The sequence below is a fragment of the Toxorhynchites rutilus genome, chromosome 2 (genome assembly GCF_029784135.1).
Source record: "Toxorhynchites rutilus septentrionalis strain SRP chromosome 2, ASM2978413v1, whole genome shotgun sequence".
Classification (NCBI taxonomy): domain Eukaryota; kingdom Metazoa; phylum Arthropoda; class Insecta; order Diptera; family Culicidae; genus Toxorhynchites; species Toxorhynchites rutilus.
This window is the reverse complement of record NC_073745.1, coordinates 136,221,150-136,244,751: the sequence shown is the minus strand read 5'-3', so window position 1 is coordinate 136,244,751 and position 23,602 is coordinate 136,221,150.

Below are 23,602 nucleotides of genomic sequence, written 5' to 3'. Positions count from 1 at the left end.
CGTCAAGGCGATCTATCCGTGATTGCACTTGATGGATCTGAGAACCGTCATACTGGTCGTTGAACTGTTGGATCGACTTTGCCGATCCGAGAAAAGTACTACGCCGACGTAGGAGTGTTTTATGGTGTACTGAATTCCTTCGCAAAGCCGCTTTTCTCATCTCGAGCACAATTACGGAATAGTTGCGGTACCCACCTTGAACGAGCTGCTTACTTACTCCACGTGGTTGACCTAACCTCAACCGGTAATTTAGCTTTGACTCCGAACGAATGCAGCCTCCGTGATTCCGACAGTGATTTGTGAGCTACCAATTCCAGCGACACGGTCGACAAACGAGAAGATTCCCCCAGGTAATCCTGATGAGGTACTGCGATGAATTGTAGTCGTTGGAAGCGGCTGCACAGCACGTGGAAGCTTGCGATCCGGAGTAATCAGTCACTTTGGGATCTTCCTCCCGGGTTTCGGCACCATTAAATTTTTCCAAGACGCGGTTTCGTTCGAGGAGTTTTCACTCGAATTACGCGAAGCAAGCACTAGCACTTTGCGGTTATGTCGAACCACTCTAAAAAAGACCCTTTCGGAGGTTGCTCACGAAAAACGTGGTCGAGATGGAATTTTGATGTGTACTTTTCAATAGCTTTATTTCAACTGAACTACATTCTTCTACTAATCATCCTTTAAACTATTATGTTATATGATAGTATTTGTAGAGAATTTCATTTCCTGCTAACTGTCAAATGTCAGTGGGTGTAATACTTAATATAATCTTGAAATAATTCACATGATTTTATAGCAAAAGTAATTCAAATGTTCAAGGTAAATAGTAACAGTGATTCACATAATAGATTTCGAGATTCAGCTGCAGACAGCTACTATGACCGACCCATCTTTACTGCTTGTCACCCGCCTAACGTTCAAATTTTTCAATTTTCAATTTTATTTCGCAATTCGACTCTAATATCATCAACATGCACGTCTTCCTTTGGCTTTATGACGGCGATTGGATTCGGCTTCAAATGCTGTTTCTTTTTCAGTTCGGTTCTTTTTTGACGTAGAACTACGTCTTTCATTAAGGGTGTCAAATCAGAAAACAGGTCACGTTTTTATGAAATAAAGTTAACGTTAATAACTATTTTTGCCGCGAACGGATTTTGGCGATTTACATACTAAACGAATCGGAAATTCGGTAAGATTTGTTTAATATGCCATACATTAGAATCCCCTTGTTGGTAAATGGTTAGAATTCATGAAAACTTTAAGTGTTTCTATTTTCCCATACATTTGTTCTGTCCATTTGAGTGCTTTCCCGAACAAAGCTATCAATAACGAGCTACTTATCGACGACCAACGGAGGGGAAATCGTAGGATTTAAAGTCTCCGTGAACAAAGGAAAAGAAAAAGAATGAAGGGGAATACTTGCCTAGAGTATAAACAGTGGATCTCGCTGAGGCAAACTTTCATTCGGCATCGGACTGTTGTGTAATCCAGTTCACTTTGCTTTCGCTGCGCTTCGATCTAAGATTGGACCCCACCAGTGGTAATCCAACTTGGAAATCGTCGTTTGATTTTTTTAATTTTTTTTTTATCTGTATTATAGTGACTTTCAACTCATTTGGCTGGTTCGTCACTTTTACTTCCATTTTTGGAAGAATGTCGGGAGTGAGAATTGAACTCGTGACCTTGAGCGTGAGAGGCATGGATGTTACCACTACGCCAGATCGCCTCCACTCGTTTGATTTTTCTGTTCGTTTTTCGCGTTATTCGTATCGTGTGTTCTTCTTTCCGCTTCATAAATTGGACGCTTCGCGTAGTGTGCGATGAGCAAGAAGAAGAGGAAGGCAGGCTCGAGCCCTGCAAAAAACGAACGCATTGCCATGGGCAATAAAATTTCGAGGTAAGCGTCATCTAATGATGCACGCGGTGTTGGTGCAATAAAAAGCGCTCGCACTGAACCGAGCCTTCGCGAATGTGACATCGCACCGAACAACAGCGAAGTAGGCGATTTCGGCGCGCCGGTCGATAATGTAAACGCCCAGGCAGCAACCAAAATCAAGCTCCCCCCGCTGGTGGTGAAGGCGGTCGCTCTTGACAAACTCATCAGCGAATTCGGGGACCGAATTATGCCACACAGCAGAGTACAAGCTGTGTGGCATAATTCGGTCTTTTTCCAAGCAGTAAAATTGTTTATTTTCCGTCTTCATAAGGGCTTCGTTGGTGCTTTTGAGAATGCATCAATGCATTAAACTGACGTTATGGCGAAGCAGACGTTAAGGTTGTGCACCAAAAAATTATTTGGGAATACTAAGCATCTTTAATATCTTACTGGAATGTTATAAGTTAATTGGGTTCGCGTGCCAGTCGCAAAACGGCCTTCAACTAGGATTGCATTTGCGCTAATATTGATCATAATGAAGCATTGCTACTGTTTTGTTATTGTTAATAACAAAAAGAGTTTATTTCTCTTGTTCAGTCATCAAGAAAGTAAATGTTCTGGAATTTTGTATGTGATTAGGTTTTGCTTGCCAGTAGCAAAACTTCCTCCACTAAGGGAGACAGCTGCGCTTATCTCGAGCATAAGAAGGTAATGCAACTCTTTTCGAGGCCAATAATATTAACAGAAGCGTTTCTTTTGAGAATAGCACAAAATGATGAGAAATGTTTATATTGCTAGTAGTTTCAAGCCACCAATGTATGGCTCTGTATGCATGTTATGGTGAACGCTTGTTTGGCGCATGGTTTACGCTTAGTTTGTACGAACGATATCTAGAGGTGCGATTCCTTTGAGGCAATACTAAATAACATGTAGCATGATATTTGATACTTGCAAGTGTTGTCATTGTTGTTGCTTACATGCGGTGCCAAAGATATATTGATGTAGTTATGAGATATGGAATAATGGTGCTGGTGCAACATGTATATAATCGACTGTAGCCGAGTCTATGTCAAATTCGAAAAAGGCCACCGGAATAGCCATCGAGGTAAATTTTCAATGCATTGACATGAAATATTGCGTCATACGATTGTTTTGCGAGGGCAAGAATGAATCATCAATCAATTGTCGTCAACTGATTCTACAATGAAAAAATAATTTCAGAGATCATTCTACTAAGCAGTTGTTTCTAAAATTTCACAGCATTATAGAATAATATCCGAAGGTATAAACAAGCGACTTATATAAAATAACAGCGTAGTTCTACGTCAACAATGCGGTCGTATCTTGAACACAACCTCCTATAATTTTTTATCATGCCATTTTTTACTACATTAGCAAAGCTTGTTTTTGGGGTTTCATTCGATGCTGACGTCTTTAATAGCTCCGTATCTGTAGTATAACGTGTAACAACATTACACGCAGAATTCTCCTTGTCCTCAGCGGCGGAAATGGTTCGCATATTTATTCGCAATAATTCATCTCTCATGATTTTTCTGACATTTTTCTCTAAGTTTTTGACAAAGTCTAGCACACACATGAAATCGTCCAATTTATGACCGATTTCATTCAACAATTTGTCGCTGTGGCTATCGACGTATTCGCTCAAAGCCAAACAAGCATCGCAAACAAACACAGCATTGGGGAGCTTCTTCAGTAAATCTATTTCATCCACTGTCGCACCAGGCAAGCAGGTCATGTGGATAGAGAGCTTACATTTTCCAAAACACTCTACACTCGCATCATGCTCGGCTATAGGCACAGCGCACAAAGCACACGGCTGCGAGAAACAATTCTCATCACCTCTGTTTCCTATGTTCATATCTTCGTGCATTGTAACCAGCAAATAACACACAAAGCGGAACGAAATCAATTTAAATTTGCCGTGCAGTGCGGTGAATTGATACGTTTATTTTACAGGATTAAGTGAATATACTCTCACGTTCAGTAGATTATGAATCGGTCAATTGTAAATTGAATCGTGGAACTTCCTGCAGTATCAACTACGCATACAGATCGTTATAACTTAACACAAATTTAGACAGGATTTCACAAACAATTATGTATTTTTTCTTGGACACAGAACACAGTTGACTGCAATCATCGCCATTGGCTATGTTATATATATATACAGCCATTCCATGCCAAACCGATATAGTGGTTTCTTCGATTTTCGTCAAAAGTGGTATTTTCGTTCTTTATCGCAAAACATTAGACCCGTACTTTTTTAATTTTTTTTTATGAGGCTGCCCATTTCCATTTTAGGGTGGTCCGAAAAATTATTTTTTCTACTTTGAAAAATCATAACTCAAAAACGAAAAAAAATATTTTTATTTGTTATTCAAAATGTTATGTAAAAACTTCAGCTTTCAAGAAAGATTATAAAAAAAACAGCGTCCTCTATCTTTTCTGAAAAAAATTTACGCTTACAAAAAAAAATTATTTTGATTTTGTTGTTATTGATTGTATTTGTTTTTTTCAAGATTACTTGGGTAGAGAGCGCTGTATTCTTTTATATTGTTTTATGAAAGCTGAGGTTTCTGTACATTACATATCCTAAAATCAGAGAAGTGTTTTTTGTTTCTTTTTTGAGTTATAATTTTTCAAAGTTAACCGATGGTTTGAAAAAACAATTTTCCCCCTTTTTCCATTACAAAATTTCATAACTTTTGAACTACAAGACCGATTCAGACGATCAACATATCGAATTGAAGCTTATGAGTCTTTGAAAAAATATTACTTTTGCGAAAAATTTGGATTTTCGTTTTTGTAATTATTGATTGAGTTAGTTTTTCATAATTTTCTCAGTTTTTTTATTATTTTCATGGCTTTGAACTAGAGGGCGCTCTATATTTTTTATTTTTTTTCTGGGAAGCTGTGGCTTTTTCGTTATTTTTCGTTTTTGAATTATTATTTTGCAAATTTAACATGTTTTAAGTTTTCGTTCAATATTCCTATGTGACTAGACTAGACATATGTAACTGGAATCCAATCTTCCCGCCATTGTGATATTTTTTCAAAAAAGATTAGCTTATTGGATTTAATTTAATATGTCGATTATCCAAATATTAGAATCAGAACTTTATTTTATGATTTTTTGCAAAAAGTCATTTTTTGATAAAAGAGGGAAAATGATTTTTCGGCCCGCCGTTTAGTTTGAAAAATCATATACCAAAAACGAAAACAAAGCCTTTCTGATATCGAGATATGTTATGTAAAAAATCCTCAGCTTTCAAGAAAAAATATAAAAAAATAAAGCACTCTCTAGTCCAAAGCCATGGAAATAATAAAAAACTGAGAAAATTATGAAAAACTAACTAAATCAATAATTAAGAAAATAAAATCTTTTTTTTTTGGTAGTTCAATATTTTTGAATAAAATGCTTGCTCATTGACTTCAATTTGATAAAAACGAAAGGTGAAATAATCAGTTTGTAATATATACCTGTTCGCCCTGTTCTTCTATAGACAAGAGTTATCAACTATTTGCTGACAGTTGATTTTAACATTTTTTCATAAATCACAATTACATGTTGAAGAAAATCTAGACGATAAAACTCTATCCTGCTCTATTCTGAAAGACTAACTAATTGAATGATTTTGTCGATTAAATTGTTTAATTAATTTTGCATAGAAGTGTAATTTGCTGAGGGTATCAAAATATTGTATAAATATACCCCCCAAACAGTTGGCGTTATGAAATCGGTTCATTGCGAACTGACTGAGGAATCGTGACAAGGGTTATGTTGCCGAAAAAAATATTGGAGGCAAAAAACTGTTTCTACCAGTATCATGGCAAGAAGTAATTATGCATCGATCAACATCAAGGCTGTTAGTGGAACCCTGCGCCATTTCGTCTTATCCTGGCATCTTTCAGCTTAGATTTGCTTTTGATGAAATAATTCCGGTTCTACTGGTCAGTGAGTTATTTAAAATCTGTCAGATGCATGCGGGCTGTGATAAATTGGTAGATGATGGAGAAGTTTGAAATAACCCAATGATTGTGAGGACCCACATTTGTGATTAAAAATCGGCGGAATAGAAGTTTCAAGAATGTTAAAAGAACAAGACGTTGAACTTAGTACGAGGCGAGTTTAAGAAAACACGTATTTACTACCTGATAACATCATGTTTAACCTAATAAGTATGCATGTACCACGAGAATTTCCATCAAGACGGTATTGAGTGCCAAATTGCGACCTTCCATTTTCCCCACGCTTCCCCACAGGTCGTAAATCAGAGCAAATAAAAATCTAAACCATAAATCCTGCTCTTCAAATTTTCACGATGGGATGTAGAAATCACATTGAATAACTTGTCCGTGAGCAGACGAAGTGGAAAACTTTTCGCTCCAAATGTGGTTTCGATATTGGTGGTGGGATATAGGAGAAATTCATTCTTCAATCAAATAAAAGTTCCGTTTTGTGACAGATCGGTAGGTGAACGTGACAAACATTTATCATTATTTAGATCTTTTGATGGTTTGGTAGGCTGGAAGAAAAGGAACTGTGATCATGAAATATTGAAAGTACTTAAATTTAATTTTGCTTGTTACGCTTCTCGCACTAAACCTAATGATTTTTTCGAACGTCGCTCTGCAAGAATACCGTCTCCGATTTTGTAGAATTTCCAAAAAAGCAGAACTTTATAATTATCCACAGCTATTTCCTTAATCAAAATTACGTGATGTGGCAGGGTGGAACAACTTACTCATTCACGGGAATGTTGGAATAAATATATTATAGGAGGATGGCCTTGAACAGGACACCTTGATTCCAATGTGTTGTAAGATTGCGAAAAAATCGAAAGGTAGGTAAGCGCATCATCATCCGGATTTTGCTCGCAGATCTATAATAATAATTTCAGTCAGCAATTACTATTAGCAGTAAGCAAATCACGAGAATAGTGTCAACTGTTCGAAATGTTTATCCCATCCTCGCCGTTAAATTTAGCTATATATCAAGATTGATTCATTCGTTAGCTCCCAATAGATATGGTGTCGAAATTATTCCGAATATACTCGCATGGCAATTCAGTATCGATGGAAACTATGGAAGCAATGTATGAATTTAGCGATGTTTGCGAGTCCCCGTATTCTCGTATAAGGTTTTGTGGCATAGTTGGTGTAAATGATATTAGACTCCTGGCAATTTTATGCAGCATTACTCGCTGCAAATCGATGCAAATCCTCACAGTAATGTTGTAATGTAATGTAAGTTTGGAACAATAATACATTGAATGCATTTGATTTGCAAAATAGGTGCTGTTATTGTTTCAGCAATAACTATTGCAACTTGTATCGCGAGTGGAAGTCAATGCACTTCACAGATCATCATTTCAAAAATGCAGAATTACACAAATTTCACAACTCCAGGCTAATGATGAGTCATCAGTGTGTTCAGACATCATTCATCAGGTGAAACCTCTTTCTCCCCTAGAATATCCTCTCTATCGAATGTAATACAGCATGGAAGTTCAAATCGGTAACGACGGTGTCGCGTTTCCACCGCCTTGGCTACCGTTCTCATTAGGCTCCGTTTCACAGTCTGTCGCCCATTCTAGTGTTAATGATGCCTAGCATAACATGATTCGATCATGCAGCTGACGATAGCTGACGTTTGGCCCCAGATGAACGGAAGCATACCTTCTGATGTTCGGTGTGGCTATTATAGTTTCTCTTCGATATGGTCTTGGAGGATTTTCGCGCAATAAAATCGATTTCGCCCGTAAAGCGCGGATAGAATATCTCTTTATACATTACATTGTGACGAATTTTAAATTCTATGGTGTATATTTAGCTACAAGTGAACAAGAACTTTGATTGTCATTAAAAAAGCATTTGGTAACATTACGCTGAATTTAAATCCAATGAATACGTAAAAAAAACTATTTACTTAATGAACTTATTCAATGTACTCATACATTTCATAATATGTATAGCCAGGATGTAACATATTGCAAACAACGATTTACAACAACATTTTAAAGTGGGTGTCTTGTCTCTCATAATATTGTGATTGAAAAATATCTGCCATGATTTTCACAGCAACAATTGAAATTAATGACTGCATAGAATTTATGTTGATTCCTCTACCACATCAAAAACCCAACTGCTCATCCATCCTCGTACAACATTGTAATGTTTATTATTATCGTTGAATAAAATTACCTCTCGATGACAACGACGATATGAGAATGCCATCGCATCATGTTTGTAGTTTTATCCATTATAAAATAATCTTCCAGTTCAGTCAAGAGATTCTTGTTTGTTCCTAAACATTTCTTGGAAAATTAAACATAGGGCACAGCTTCAATAAAAATAAATTGATCTATTATACATTATTTTATTTTTATTGAAGCTGTACCTGAATGCATGTATGTTAGGGTGCCAATGAAAGTAGTCATCTCGAATTTCAAAAAGTTACCCCATAAAAAAATGTTTACCAACTAAAAAAAAAATTAAATCAAATATTAGCTCAATCGGACTTAAGGGAGAGTGGCGCAAAGTGGTCAAAGTTTGAGTTTTTTTAAAATCGAAGTCACCCGAGGGAGTAAAGGAAATCGGTGTTTTCGATTTTTTTTGTTATGCCAAATGTCTTGAAATTGCATGAAACGTCGAGATCTACTGTCATCTCGAAATTTGTTTTTGTTAAAAATCGACACTCTGGGACAAAAGGTGATCCTTAACTGACCCCCAGTTTTCACTTCGTAATTATTCAACACGTTCACTCTGGATTCTGGATATGTTTGAACAATTACATGGTTAAACTTATTGATAATGATTTGGTGGCCCTTAATTGTTTGTTCACTCCACCAGTGTTTACAACCGATTGATGATGGCAGAAGGATGGAAACAGTCGTTGGACGGTGCGTATCAGATAAAAGATACTGAAGTGAAACGAGATATGATGAAAATCGCCCTCTGTGATCCTAGACGAGATGCCTCCTGTACTCGATTTTCGATTTTCAATTTGTACCCCATTATGTTCCAGGAAAACGTAATCCTACGTCAAAAACAAACTACCGCTGGGGGAAAACCGAAAACACGGTAGCGTCGGAGACGCTAAAAAGTGCAGGAAAACAGCTGTTGACGTATGATGAATCACTCGTGTAATGTTATCTCTCTCTCTCTCTCTCTCTCTCTCTCTCTCTCTCTCTCTGTACAGTGGCTCAATACTTTTATTTATTTATTCAGTCTTCGCCAAGAAATTGTCGGACAGACTAAAATTCAATTATTGAATCCTTATAACAAACACATTTCTGGACATATCGAATTCAAACAAATGATACACTTCATTGAACCGTTGGCAACAAACATCCAAGGGATTATTCTGTCCGTATAGAGTACGATTTGCTGCTTGCCGGAAGAAAACAAATTGTCTGGTTGTTCTACCTGGAGCGTTGATTCGAAGCTTGCCCAAAACTTCAGCACAGTCAAGATTAAGAAGGTTAAAATCGTTAAGAAGGTCGAAAATCAGCAGTCTCTGGAGAAATTCTCGTCGTTTCTGCAGTGTCGGTAAGTGAATCAGTGCGCAGCGTTCTTCATATGTGGTCAGATGTTGGTCGTTGCGCCAGGGGAGATGACGAAGAGCATATCGGATAAAACTTTTCTGCACACGTTCCAGACGAGCGATGTGAACAGCGTGGTATGGGGCCCAAACAGTAACACCGTATTCCAATATACTGCGTACGAGCGACACATACAATGCTTTGAGGCAATAGACATCTCTAAATGCCTGAGTGTGGCGTCTAATGAACCCAAGAACGGTGAAAGCCTTAGCGGTGACCGTTGCAATATGCTGCGTAAATTTTAGCTTGTTGTCGAGCACGATACCCAGGTCTTTGACGGCTGCAACTCTTTCCACTTCGGTCGACCCCATCGTGTATTCAAATGTGATTGGTGAGCAAAGTCGCGAAAATGTTATCGCATGACATTTCCTAATATTCACCTCCATGCCATTTATTGAGCACCATCCCAGCAGAGTATTTACATCCATTTGAAGAGCACAGCAGTCCATACTTGATGTTACTACACGAAACAATTTCAGATCGTCTGCATACATCAACTTAGGCGATTTGAGAACAGCGCAAATATCGTGAATAAAGAGTACGAAGAGCAGAGGACCCAAGTGACTGCCCTGCGGCACGCCAGAGGTGACAGAAAAGGGCGATGAAACTGACGAGCCAATCCGTACGTGTGCACTACGATCAGTCAGATACGAATTAATCCAATTGGTTAGCCAAAGTGGAAACCCGTATCGCTTCAGTTTTTCCACAGCAAGGGCGTGAGGAACGCGGTCGAAAGCTTTCGAAAAGTCCACGTAAATGGCGTCAACCTGCTGCCTTTTCTCAATTTTGTCAATCAGCAGAGAAACGTAGCTCATGAGATTTGATGTAGTAGACCGTTTTCTGACAAACCCATGTTGTTCGTTTGCGATGATGTGGCGGACAGATGGGTATATGAGATCCAGCAGCATACTTTCAAAAACTTTCGGCATGCAGCTCAGAATCGATATTCCTCTGTAATTTTGCACATCGTGGACGTCACCTGATTTATGAATAGGGATTATTGATGCAGTTTCCCATAATGCGGGAAACTGCCCTTCTCTCAGCGAACGGTTGAAAAGCAAAGCCAACGAGGAGCTGAATGCCTTGATGAAAGAAGGTTGCAACTTATCCGGTCCGGCTCCCTTCGAGGCTTCGAGACGGCTCAGCTTCCTGTAGACGTCCTATTCGATGAATGAAATAAGCCGCAAGTTCAGGTCATATGACTGCAGATTACTCAAGTACCGTTCAGACAAAGGTGGTGAGTTATTACTTAACACACTTCGAAAGAAGGACGAGAATAAGTTAGCTGAGTCAACTGATGATGACGATGTACTGCCTTTGTAGAAAACGTTCTGAGGAATTCCATTGGACGATAAATGTAGTTTGATGTGTCTCCAAAGCTGTTGTGGTTTGGTCCTGACGTCACTCTGCACACGGCTTATGTAAGATCTATAGCATGCTTGGTTCAAAGAGTTGAATTGGCGCTCTAATTCCCGCACAACAGTTTTTTGATCATCGCCTCTCAGTTGGAAATACCGCTTTCGTGCCTTCCTAAGTCGATTTCGAAGATTCCCCAAATCTCTGTTCCACCACGGTTGTTTACCCTTCGGTTGAACAAACCTTTTGCGCAAAGGTACGCTCCCATGAATGATTCCATCCAGCTTTCGATGAAACCGGCTAACAGCTTCATCTATTGTGCCCACTGTGAGAATCTCGCTCCAATCAATCGACGAAATTTTAGCGTTCAAATCAACGAAGTTACATTGCCTGAAGTCGTAATATTTCTCCTCATAACTATCCACACGTGTTATATTCAAAACGGTTAGCTTGACAATAAAAGGCTTATGGTGGCGATCTTTATACGCAGAAAAGGCGGTAATATCGCTTCTGAAACGAGGGATATAAGCAGTGTAAAACGATTAGGCAGCAACACTTGTAAACAAACCTTTCCCGTGTGATGCGATGCGATGCGATGCGATGCGATCGCATCGCTGTCAGACTTGTATTTTCGAGAAAGAAGATCCCTTTCAATAAGATTTTCAAACCAGTTTCCGTCTAAACTTAAAGTTATGATATATTAAAACGAACTTGTTTATGTTTAATTACACATTACAATAAAAAGAGTGGAAAGAATGGTTTCACTAAATAGATCGAGATTTTACTCTAAATTTTCATTCTTTATAATTCACACAGAATAATTCAGATAAAGATGTGAATAAGCATAAGTGTTAATGGTTGCAATGGTTGAAATTACCCAGAATATGATCATAAAGCTTTTGAGCCCTCGTTTCGGAGTTTATTTGGGAAATTTTTGCTTCTTGTAAATTTTCAAATCATATTTCTTCTTAAACCGCTGGATTATTCTAATACTGGTACCAATTTTCTTGGTTTAGTCACGAATAGAGGCAGATCGATGCTTACGAATATACTTCTCCACTTTTTGGTCCAACCCGGGTTCACTTAAATCAGGTTTATTACCACTTCTTGGCAGACCCCCGGGGAACTCTTATTGCCAAACTTCTCAATTATTCATTTCACACTCCCCGGCCAAATTTTAGTCCTTTCCGCGATTTGATTGTACAGTCAACCCTCCTATAACGCGGTGAGTGCGTACCGCGTTATATGGAAACCGCGCTATGAGAAACTCGGATTTTGCATACAAACCAGGCTAATCCGTAGCACGTTGTATGGAAACCATCTACCGTGTTGTATGGAAACCGCGCTATAAGAAACTCAGAATGAGTACAAATCACATCATTCGTAACGCGTAGTATGGAGACCAACAAGAGATCATAAAAGGAAATGATAAAGAATAAAAAAAAAAAGTAGATGGGTCTGAGCCTAGGGAGACGGACTGAAGATTGACGCAGGATTGTAACTGTTCAGAACAGTTGTTTTTTTTTAATGTAATTCTTTTCATTGTTCAGAAATCTGTTAGTTTAATTTGAAACTCTAAATAGTAGCCCTTAAAAGTAGCTTTTTCGGTGGAATAATGTTCGTTTGCAGACTGTCACAATAAAGTCGTATTGGTTCTACTTCTCAATCTATCATAGAAGGAATTGAGTCATTGAGAATTAAGAATATGAGTAATGAAGATTAATATTTCATTTCGTTTCGTTTTTGTGATGTTATGTAATGACGATCTCAATAGGTCCTCGCATGATAATCGCTGCCATCCTCCTAGTATTGATACCATTTTTCGTTGTACAATTGCCCATGTTGCCGTAGCCCGGGAAACACTCGCTTATGGTGTCCATCACTCCGTCATATACAGACGTCATTCCCTAACTAGACTATCTTCAACTGGACTTATCTATAACAGGGCGTACGTTAACTGGGATGCATAGCAGTTATGTATCAATAATAGATGTTAACTTCAATTTGAAGTATTGCTTTTGCTGTTTTGCAGCCCAGTTAGCGAGTAAAATTCGTGTATAGTGTAAGTGTATTGATTTTTCGGCCCAATTAACGAACGTCTTTTTTGTTGAATTGTTCACATGTGTAATTATTTCCACTGTTGAAGTCACAGGCGAAAGAAATGATGGATAAATTTGCTGTCAAATGGTATATATTAGGCTGTCAAAAAACACCTGCGGTATTTTTTTCGAATTTTCATTTGTTCATAAAATTTGTTACAATCATCTGTTTTAAGTCAAATACGCGCCGACTTGTTCCCAACGAGACGCCAACTTCATAATACCCCTGTTATAGAAGCTCGCTTCCTTATTGGCAAAAAACTCGGATAGCCAATTTTCACAGGCCTCTTTTGTGGCTAACTTCTGACTACCTAGCTCGTTCGCCATGGACAAAAACAGGTGGTAGTCACTTGGTGCAAGGTCCGGACTATACGGCGGATGCAAAAGAACCTCCCATCCGAGCTCCCGGAGCTTCTGGTGCATCACCAAAGAAGTGTGTGGCCTGGCGTTGTCCTGATGGAAGACAATGCGGCCTCTGTTTATCAAAGATGGCCTCTTCTTCATGCGTGCTACCTTCAAGCGGTCCAGTTGTTGGCAGTACAGGTCCGAATTGAGCGTTTGGCCATAGGGAAGCAGCTCATAATAGATTATTCCTTGACAATCCCACCAAACACACAGCAGAACCTTCCTGGCCGTTAATGAGGGCTTGGCCACCGTCTGAGCCGCTTCAGCGGGCTTCGACCACGACCGTTTGCGCTTCACGTTGTCGTAAGTGACCCACTTTTCATCGCCAGTCACCATCCGCTTCCGAAACGGGTCGATTTTGCTGCGATTCAGCAGCGATTCACATGCGTCGATACGGTCAAAGATGTTTTTTTGCGTCAACGTGTGTGGCACCCATACATCGAGCTTCTTTGTGAATCCAAGCTTCTTAAAATTGTTAATAACGGTTTGATGACTTATCCCCAGCTCTTGGCCGATGCTACGGCTGCTACTATGCCGGTCTTTCTCGGCTAATTCAGCGATTTTGTCGCAGTTTTCGACTACAGGCCTTCCGGAGCGTGGCGCATCTTCGACGACCTCTACACCAGAACGAAAACGTTGAAACCATCGTTGTGCGGTGGAAATGGAAACTGTATCGGGTCCATAAACTGCACAAATTTCATTGGCAGCTTGAGATGCATTTTTGCCTTTGTAATAGCAGTACTGTAAAATATGTCGGATTATCTCTTTATTTTGCTCCATATTTGCGACACTATAACTCACGAACGACTCAACCAAACAAAATACTGTGAAGGACTATATTATAGCGCTATATTAAAAATACCTTTCCAACAAGCTATAGTATGACTCGATACAATGAATACAACTAGAACTACGCGCTTACAACGACACCTCGCGGAAATACCGCAGGACTTTTTTGACACCCTAATATTATAACATATATCGTAAGAAAGATTCTGCGTAATATGCATTTGAAAACTCTTAATAAACATTACATTTTTCGTAGAGTGACCCTCCTATATAGATATCAAAGACGTAGTTCTACGTCAAAACTAAACTAAAAATTTTCATTTAAATGTTAAAATTTCAAAACTGCATTCAGGTGTTCTTCTCTGATAAAAACGTTGATGATGCTGAAGGTAAAGAAGTGGCTTCGCATACTCAATTTGCATTTCTGTAACCATTTTTGAAGTATACCGATTTTTTTAAAGCAAAACAAAATACGATTGTGCACATTTGTGAACTCTACAGCAGTTCATGTTGCAAACGTTTATCTTCGAATAAAATACTAGTAGCAGCTGAATACTACTTAAATAATGAGATAGTGCAGAATTCATTCAAACTTTTGTGATCATCCTTTCTCTTTAACATTTCAGATAAACCCTCTTCCGCTTTCTGCCGTACTGTTTTCTACCGCTCCTTTAACCCAGCTTAACACATTAAGAACCGCACGTTTTGGGACAAACTTGAACGCTTCATTTGTTCGGATTCCACGAATGAGATCGTTCCCTTCGATGTGGATGAGACGAAGGCCTCGGTAGGCCTTGTTAGGTTCTTGGGAAACCGAGGATTGAGGAACCTTCAAGTGTAGAAAACACTGGTTATTTCGCGATCCATCCGTAACAGACGGGACGCGAACGAGAAATCTCGTGAGCGGTCCGCAATGTGTTAATAACCAAACGGGCGCACTTTTTCCATAGATCTGCCTTGAATTCACCGAGTAAAGGGTGTGTCACATCAAATTGCATCACGGAAAAAACGCTGTAGAAATTCGCCCAGTAGACCGATCCTTTTGAAAATTTTAGACAGTAAAATAAAAACTATTAAACAACTTTTGGCATTTTCTTTTTATTCATACTTCGAGCCCAAGCCCGTATGCTCGTACCTTCCTCTTTACCCCGTCCATTAGGTTCTGTACAACGTCAGGTTGTAGTTTTTTTTTGAACAGATTTCCATTTTCTCTTGAAGTCCGCCTCCGATTTGACAACTTTTGGGTTCTTCCGGAGGGCCTGCTTCATAATCGCCCAATATTTCTCTATTGGGCGAAGCTCCGGCGCGTTGGGCGGGTTCATTTCCTTTGGCACTAACGTGACCCCGTTGGCTTCGTACCACTCCAACACGTCCTTTGAATAGTGGCACGAAGCGAGATCTGGCCAGAAGATGGTCGGGCCCTCGTACTGCTTCAATAGTGGTAGTAAGCGCTTCTGTAGGCACTCCTTAAGGTAAACCTGCCCGTTTATCATGCCGGTCATCACGGAGGGGGCGCTCCGCTTTCCGCAAGAGCAGATCGCTTGCCACACCATGTACTTTTTGGCAAACTTGGATAGTTTCTGCTTGCGAATCTCCTCCGGAACGCTGAATTTGTCCTCTGCGGAGAAGAACAACAGGCTCGGCAGCTGACGAAAGTCCGCTTTGACGTAGGTTTCGTTGTCCATTACCAGGCAATGCGGCATCGTCAGCATTTCGGTGTACAGCTTCCGGGCTCGCGTCTTTCCCACCATGTTTTGCCTTTCGTCGCGATTAGGAGCCTTCTGAACCTTGTATGTACGCAGGCCCTCCCGCTGCTTGGTCCGCTGGACGAATGAACTTGACAAATTCAGCTTATTGGCGACATCCCGGACCGAACTTCTCGGATCACGTCTAAACTGCTTAACTACGCGCTTGTGATCTTTTTCACTGACGGAGCAGCCATTTTTGCCGTTCTTCACCTTCCGGTCGATGGTTAGGTTCTCGAAGTATCGTTTTAGTACTCTGCTGACCGTGGATTGGATGATTCCCAGCATCTTACCGATGTCCCGATGTGACAACTCCGGATTCTCGAAATGAGTGCACAGGATTAATTCACGACGCTCTTTTTCGTTCGACGACATTTTTCCAAATTTAGGAAAAATTGACAGTGAAGCATGGCCAACGTGATCTATACACTCTTATCTGATTTTAAAGCGAAAGCTGAAGATATAATTCCTAAAAATTAAATTTCTACAGCGTTTTTTTCGTGATGCAATTTGATGTGACACACCCTTTAGTTCGATAAGTTTGGCAATGACAGCGAATTTTGCAGCACATCTTGACTTGCGAATCATGTCCTCTAAGCCGGAGCTTGCCTGAAACCGATGTCGTAAACGGCTAAGAAATTATCTTGAATGTTTATATAAACATATTCAATTAAAATCATGCATTGGTTGCACGGAAAGAACTGATAAGACGTGGTTGAACGGAGACCGCGCTATAAGAGTACCGCGTTATAGGAGGGTTGACTGAATATTGTGCATTGTGTACCCTTGGTATACCCTGTGTATACCATTTAAACAACTTACTGTTTTGAAAACTATACTTTTGAACATTTAAACACCGTTTTTTCCTCTTCTCCTGAACCTAATGAATGCAAGCATTAGCAAGCAATTTAGCGAGAGGACGATACGATTCTCAGGTGTAATATTTCTATCTGATGATAGGCCAGGCTCTAAACCATCGTCAGTCTGAATTTTATTTCATCCTCTGTCCAAAGGATGTTTACTTCCACTGCAAGGTTAGAACGTTGTAGACGGTGGACAAATTAAGTTGATTTTGTAGTGAAACTAATAGTATTTAGATGGGAGAAGGGAGTGTGTGCTCAAATGGGATCCAGTTTGAATGGAACCCCAATGAGGCACAAAAATGTAGTGCACACAAGAGCCTCCTGATTGAAGTGTTTTGAGGCGTTATTCATATTTACAGGATTCATGATTCCACAATTATTCTGTTGAATGAAACTTCGGTGTTGATAAAATCAAGAAGTGTGTTCACCCTTGGGTAATTTGTCACATTTGAACCCAACTGAATAGTGAATATGAATGAATGCAATCTCTCTAAATTGTACCTAAGACATTTCAGAGCGAGAAACATGTAGCTTTAAAATGCTGGATATCTTATCTCCATGCAATAATGCATAACGAAGATGTAGCGTTTGAAAACTTTCGACATCGCGCTTTACTCCTGTATTTTTTTATTTGCTCTGTTCTAGAAAATCATCGTTTAAACCTAATGTTTCACTACCAACGCACTTTGAATCATTCAGCAAACACACATGTATTAAATAACGCCTTGTACCAATGAAAATTTCCAAATTTAGGCCGATGAAAATTAATCTAAAATGAATCGGACCAGAAACGAACTGGAATAAATTAAATTCAATCGAAATTTATGAGCGGCTGTTCACGCAAAGTATAAGCCAGGTATCGCGACTGCTCGGTTAAATTGGGTGGATGCGTATCCACCCAATTTGATAAAATAATTGAATTCGTCGGACGAAAACAAAAATCACAATCGCGCCCAATTTTCGACTGAATCAATGGCTGATTTTCAATTATTTGATAGGCGATTTTCGGCATCAGTCGGATGTTGTTTTTCACATGTTGAACTGACCAATAGCAATTCCGTATATGTCTTTAATTGCATTTGGAATAGGATTGTGATATTAGATTTATTTAATCTCAATTGAATTAATTAAAAGTAAGACCAATTTATGTTTATATTTAAAAATATTGAGTGATTTTCAGCGTATTTGAAATGTTCAGATTAATTTGATCGATTATGATCTCATCGAAGAAATATTTGTGACAAGCATATACTTCATCGGAATTTAATAATGTTCTAATAGAAAAATCAATTGAATTAATTCATCTACCAGTAACATGCGCTAATCAACATCAAGCTGATTCGCTTGCGCACAGTCTAAAATATGAGGGTTATTGAAACCTAAAACCAACAATTCATATGCGTCATATGTGTGTGAAGGCAGCTATTTATCCATCCGTATTTACATTTCTGATAAAAGTCTTCTCATTGTCCTTCATTAAAACCAAAACAAAAATTTCCTCGAACGCACAACGCAGATATTACTTCTCACAAACTCGGGAGTCGTATCCATTTCACGTTCGCCTCGGAAAATAATTGGACATAAAACCAGAAATGCCAAACGTCTGCTCAGATGTTTTGCCTTATTATAATACTCTCTCCCCTATGGGATTTGGTATGTTTGGTACACGTGCTCCGAAGGCAGGTTGGTAATGTGATACTCTTTATTAGTTTCATTTGGGCAGATGCACAATGGGAATGCTATGAAAATGTTAATATTTGGAAGGTGGAAGCTACTCGCCACATAATAACCCCAATTTGCCTCCCTCCGTTCAGTTGTTCACAATCTTAAGTCCTCGCGGAGAATACATATTTATGAGTCTTTCTTGTGCGCTGATTGTATTTAGAGGAAAGGAATATTGTTCCCAGGGTTTTATATTACCATTCAGTTGCTTTTTGGGTCGTGCAAAGCTTGAAATAATCTGGTAAATGTGTTTAGCAAAAGAATGTGGTGTTTTGAAACACTGCCTATATAAAATAGATCAAACATTGATCCGGCTCAGTCGACAAAGAGTTATCCTTGGCAATGATTACCTTTGTTCTGTGTTTTATTAAAATTTTACGTTCTTATTATCAAAATTGAATACATTTCCCTGTCAATGGAGGAATTCAATGCAAAATTTATTTGATTTTTTTATTTGTTACATTTAAATAAAATACTTTTTTTTCGAACAGTTATGATAGTTTGAACATTGTAAAAAAATGTAAGTCTGATTTATTTTGTCTATCCCCTGTATATCTAATTTGTATTGTCGATTTTTTTGTTACCTAAACGGACTCAGAATCCTCATTTTGTTTGATTCATTTGAATTTCTATCACAGTCAACAGTCAACATAACAGTGAATGATTTACGGTGCGATGAAACTGGTTGAGAGCACCAGTATTTAAAGGCATTAAGCGCAGTAAGGTGCCGCAGGAGATTCAGCGAGAATTCCGAAGCAATTCGTTTTCGAAAGTCAAACTTTCAACCATAATACATCTTACTTCCAGCGAGGAGAATCAATGGGACCGTTTTCACTCGGGAATGACACATTCGTTTTTCCCAAACCAGTGCAGTGCCATCATTTACAAACAACGTTAGTTAGTCTCGCTTGCACGAGGGTAGCATTTTTGCATCCTTCTTGCGGGTGGAGGAGTAAATCTTTCTTGTAATGCATTCCTCTATGAATTCTTGCGCTGGTTGAAGGTTGTCTATGTTCGCGGTTTATCGCCCAAGGAATCATTTGTAGCCAAATGACGATTGTGGGTGACTTTCCGTGCGATGGCTTCAATCTGTGTCCAAGTGGAAGAGCGTACTTCTCGAAGCAAAAAAAAAACTGACTTAGTACCGTCCAGGAGAATGTACCATTTTCACCTCTCAATTCAATTTGGTAACGCGTTCATCACGAACATTTCACAAGATTGACGACGAAAACTAAGTAGAATAAACGGCCTCACTCAAAATTATCTTTTCGAAATTCAATCATCGCTCCATCTCTTTATAAGCCAACGTGTCTGATGGTAATCCAATTGAATGAGCACGTGTGAAAACGTCTCCATTTTCATGATTCATACCGATATTTTCAGAAAAGGCCGTCTATATGTCTATATAGGTACTACACCACTCCTGCAAACAAAATAAATACGTGACATCCATGCATATTTGTCACACCTTGACAAGCGACGAACCAGTCTGGACAAGATTAGATTGCATCGTATGTTTTTTTACGCAAGAAATGAATGAAGATGGATGGTGCCTATACGAGACATAGCTTTTGTGTATGATGTTGAACTCATTAGCATATCAAAAATAAGAGGTAAGAGGTAGTATTCTGTCCTGTATTGGTACACTCAATTAAGTTTTAGGGTGTACAGCGTACACTAGAATTTTGGTGTTTATTTCGTTCTTGAGTTATGATTTTTCAGAGTTAGCATGTGTTGCATGCGCTCATATAATCGAATCCTGTGTATAATCGAGTCAAAAAAAATTTTTAATTGTTTTTTATGCAGATATATTTTTTTTTTAAATATAAACGAATTTCATGCCAACTCGACTGGCCGTTGGCAGCACCATCTCAGATAGTAGTGAAACGTTGTGGGTATAAAGACCTGGGTCATTTAAGGAAATTTGCACACTTGAAATATTCGAAAAACAATTAGACTACTTTTTGGAAAAAGCCAAAATTTTTACAAAAAATTATGAGTTAAAAACTATGATACCTACAAAATTCATGTCAAAAGATGGAATGTAGGAAATTGTTTAAATTTTTACGAGAAATTCCAAACATTTTTTGAAAAAAAAATTAGCTGAAATAAAGTTGTTTTAAAAATTAAAATTCATTTTTCTTAAAAACGTATTTTTTTAAATTCTCAAACATATATATATATATATATATATATATATATATATATATATATATGAATAGCCCTTACAGTTTCCAACAAGTCGTCCATACATTGGAAGATGGGCACTTTTATAGGGAAAAAGTTTTTCTAACACCTTTTTTATATTTTATTTCAAAAAAAATTCAACTAATCTTAATTTTGTAAAGTCAAGATAGCGATATAGTGTATTCGACAAAGTTTTAGTTCTTAGTAAAATGTGAACTTTTGTCGAAGACGTCTATATGCTACAATTTTTGGAATATAAGTCATTTTTGTATGTAGATTCCTGAAAAAATAATGTTTTGCTTGCAACATTTCTGTGTGTAAATTCTCACGTTTGGCATGCTCTTTACGTGTTTACGAACAGAGAAAAGTTAGCAGAGCATGTAAATCGCGATAATTTGCACATAAAAATGTTACGAGTTAAACATTAATAGTATTTTTATAAAGAAAAAATATAAAAAGCTGTTGTTCGAAAAACGTTTCCCATGTAAATGTGCCCATCGTCCAATATATGAAAAACTTGTTGGAAATTTTAAGGGCCATTTATATCAATTTTTTTCAGAATTTTAAAAGCATATGTTTTCGAGAAAAATTAATTTTAATTTTAAAATTTTTTTTTTCATTGAAATTTTTTTCCAAAAAATTCTTTGATAATTTTTAATAAAAATCTAAGTAATTTTGAAAAAATATTTCATTGAAAAAAAAAATATTTTGAAAATTAAAATTAATTTTTATAATAAAAAAATATATATATATAAATAATAAAAATATGCTATTAAAATTCTTATAAATATATATAAATAGCCCTCAAAATTTCCAACAAGTTTTCCATACATCGAACGAAGGGCACATTCACATGGAAAAAGTTTTTCGAACAACAACTTTTTCATGTTTTTCTTTGAAAAAATGCTATTAATGTTCAATTCGTAACATTTCTTTTATAAAAATTATCGCATTTTGAATGCTCTGCTAACTTTTCTCTATTTGGAAACATGTCAAACGTGAGAATTTACATATAAAAATGTTACGAGCAAAACATTACTTTTTTCAGGAGACTTCATATATATATATATATATATATATATATATATATATATATATATATATATATATATATATATATATATATATATATATATATATATATATATATATATATATATATATATATATATATATATATATATATATATATATATCGGTCCTGGAAAATGACCGTTTCAAGCTGTACTGGGATCGCACTGTTCTGACCGACCTCTCGATCCACCACAACCGCCCAGATATAATGGTTTACGACAAGAGCGACCGCAAAGTCACCATCATCGATGTCGCTATTCCACTGAACCAGAATCTGGAGGAGACCCACGGTCGCAAAATCTGCAAGTACCGACCATTGGCCGTGGAGCTCAAGGAACTGTGGGGGCTAAGGGAGGTCCCAAGAATTGTTCCAGTCGTTCTCTCTGGAACTGGAATTGTCCCGAAGACACTTCTGGAAGCGCTAAAGGTGTTGAACATGGAGAAGGAATTGGCCGGCATCCAAAAGTCGGTCATCCTTAGCACCTGCGCGATTGTCCGACAATTTCTCGGTCAGGACTGAAACAGCACGAGCATGCAGATACGTGCATTCCGCAGAGCCTAGTCCCCCTTTGGCATTCAGAAGCCCGGGGGCAGGTGAAAATTCTGGCTAGGTTCGCCTAGTTAAGAAGTGAGATAAGTCTGCCAATAAAAAGGATTTATAGTATAGTGGTCAGAAAATTTGGTTCGACAACTCGTCAGAAATCATTGGTTCGACAACTCGCAAGCAGATCGGACAAGTTTTTAATCGATCCAACAAAGGTGTTTTTTTCACATCGAATAATAGTGTTCTTTTTCACCGGTTGCGCTTGCGAGTGGAGCGAAGTTTAAAGTGGTGCGCGCTGAGGATCCAAATCAGACACATTCATCACACACGCCACACAGCCGCGGCAAGTAGAAATTTATTTTTCTTTTGTTTCCCTATCATTCCTTCTTCCTTCTGTGCACGATTTACACCATTGTTCAACTTTGTGTTAACCAAATCGGCAAACGTTGGCATTAGGGGTGATCATTATTTCTTATATACCGTTGAACTTTTATTGGAATTTTTTTTCATTTTATCATTTTATTTAACATAAAATAAATTGAATTTAATATTCGCATCATAACCCTATAAAAAATATTTTTTTCACTTATTTATTTATTTTGATTATCATTATATTCTGTTCATATCGAACAGTTGACCGATTTTTTTGATATGGCTGAGGGCGGGAAGGATCCCCCATCGACGCTATTGAATATTTCCGATACCGATCCTCCTCCTGAAGAGCAGGAAGATGAAGCTGAAGTTGAGGAAGAAACTTCTGTATATGAAGTTGGAAGTTCCGAAGATGAGGACATTGACGAAAAACAGGATTTTCGTCCAAAAGAATACCATGAAGGCTCCAAAGGCCCATTCATTGTATACTTTAGACGAAAATCTAAACCTCTCAATGTCATTCGTATCTCGAAGGAACTTACTCAGAAGTTTTCTGCAGTTACCGAGATTACACGGATGGGGCCAGACAAACTACGAGTTGTCGTCTCAAGCAGGACCCAAGCGAACGAAATCACGCGCTGCGACCTCTTTGCGATTGAGTATCGCGTATACGTGCCCTGTTGCAACGTCGAAATAGACGGCGTAATAACCGAAAAGGGTTTGACTCGAAAAGAGATTATCGATGGTGTCGGTCGCTTCAAGAACTCTTCACTAAAAACTGTGAAGATTCTTGCATGCGATCGACTGAAATCTGTGTCACAAAAAAATGACAAAAGGGTTCTCAATCGGACAAACTCTTTTCGTGTGACTTTTGAGGGTTCCGCCCTTCCAAACTACGTTGCAATAGGTGCACTTCGTTTACCTGTTCGGTTGTTTGTACCCCGGGTA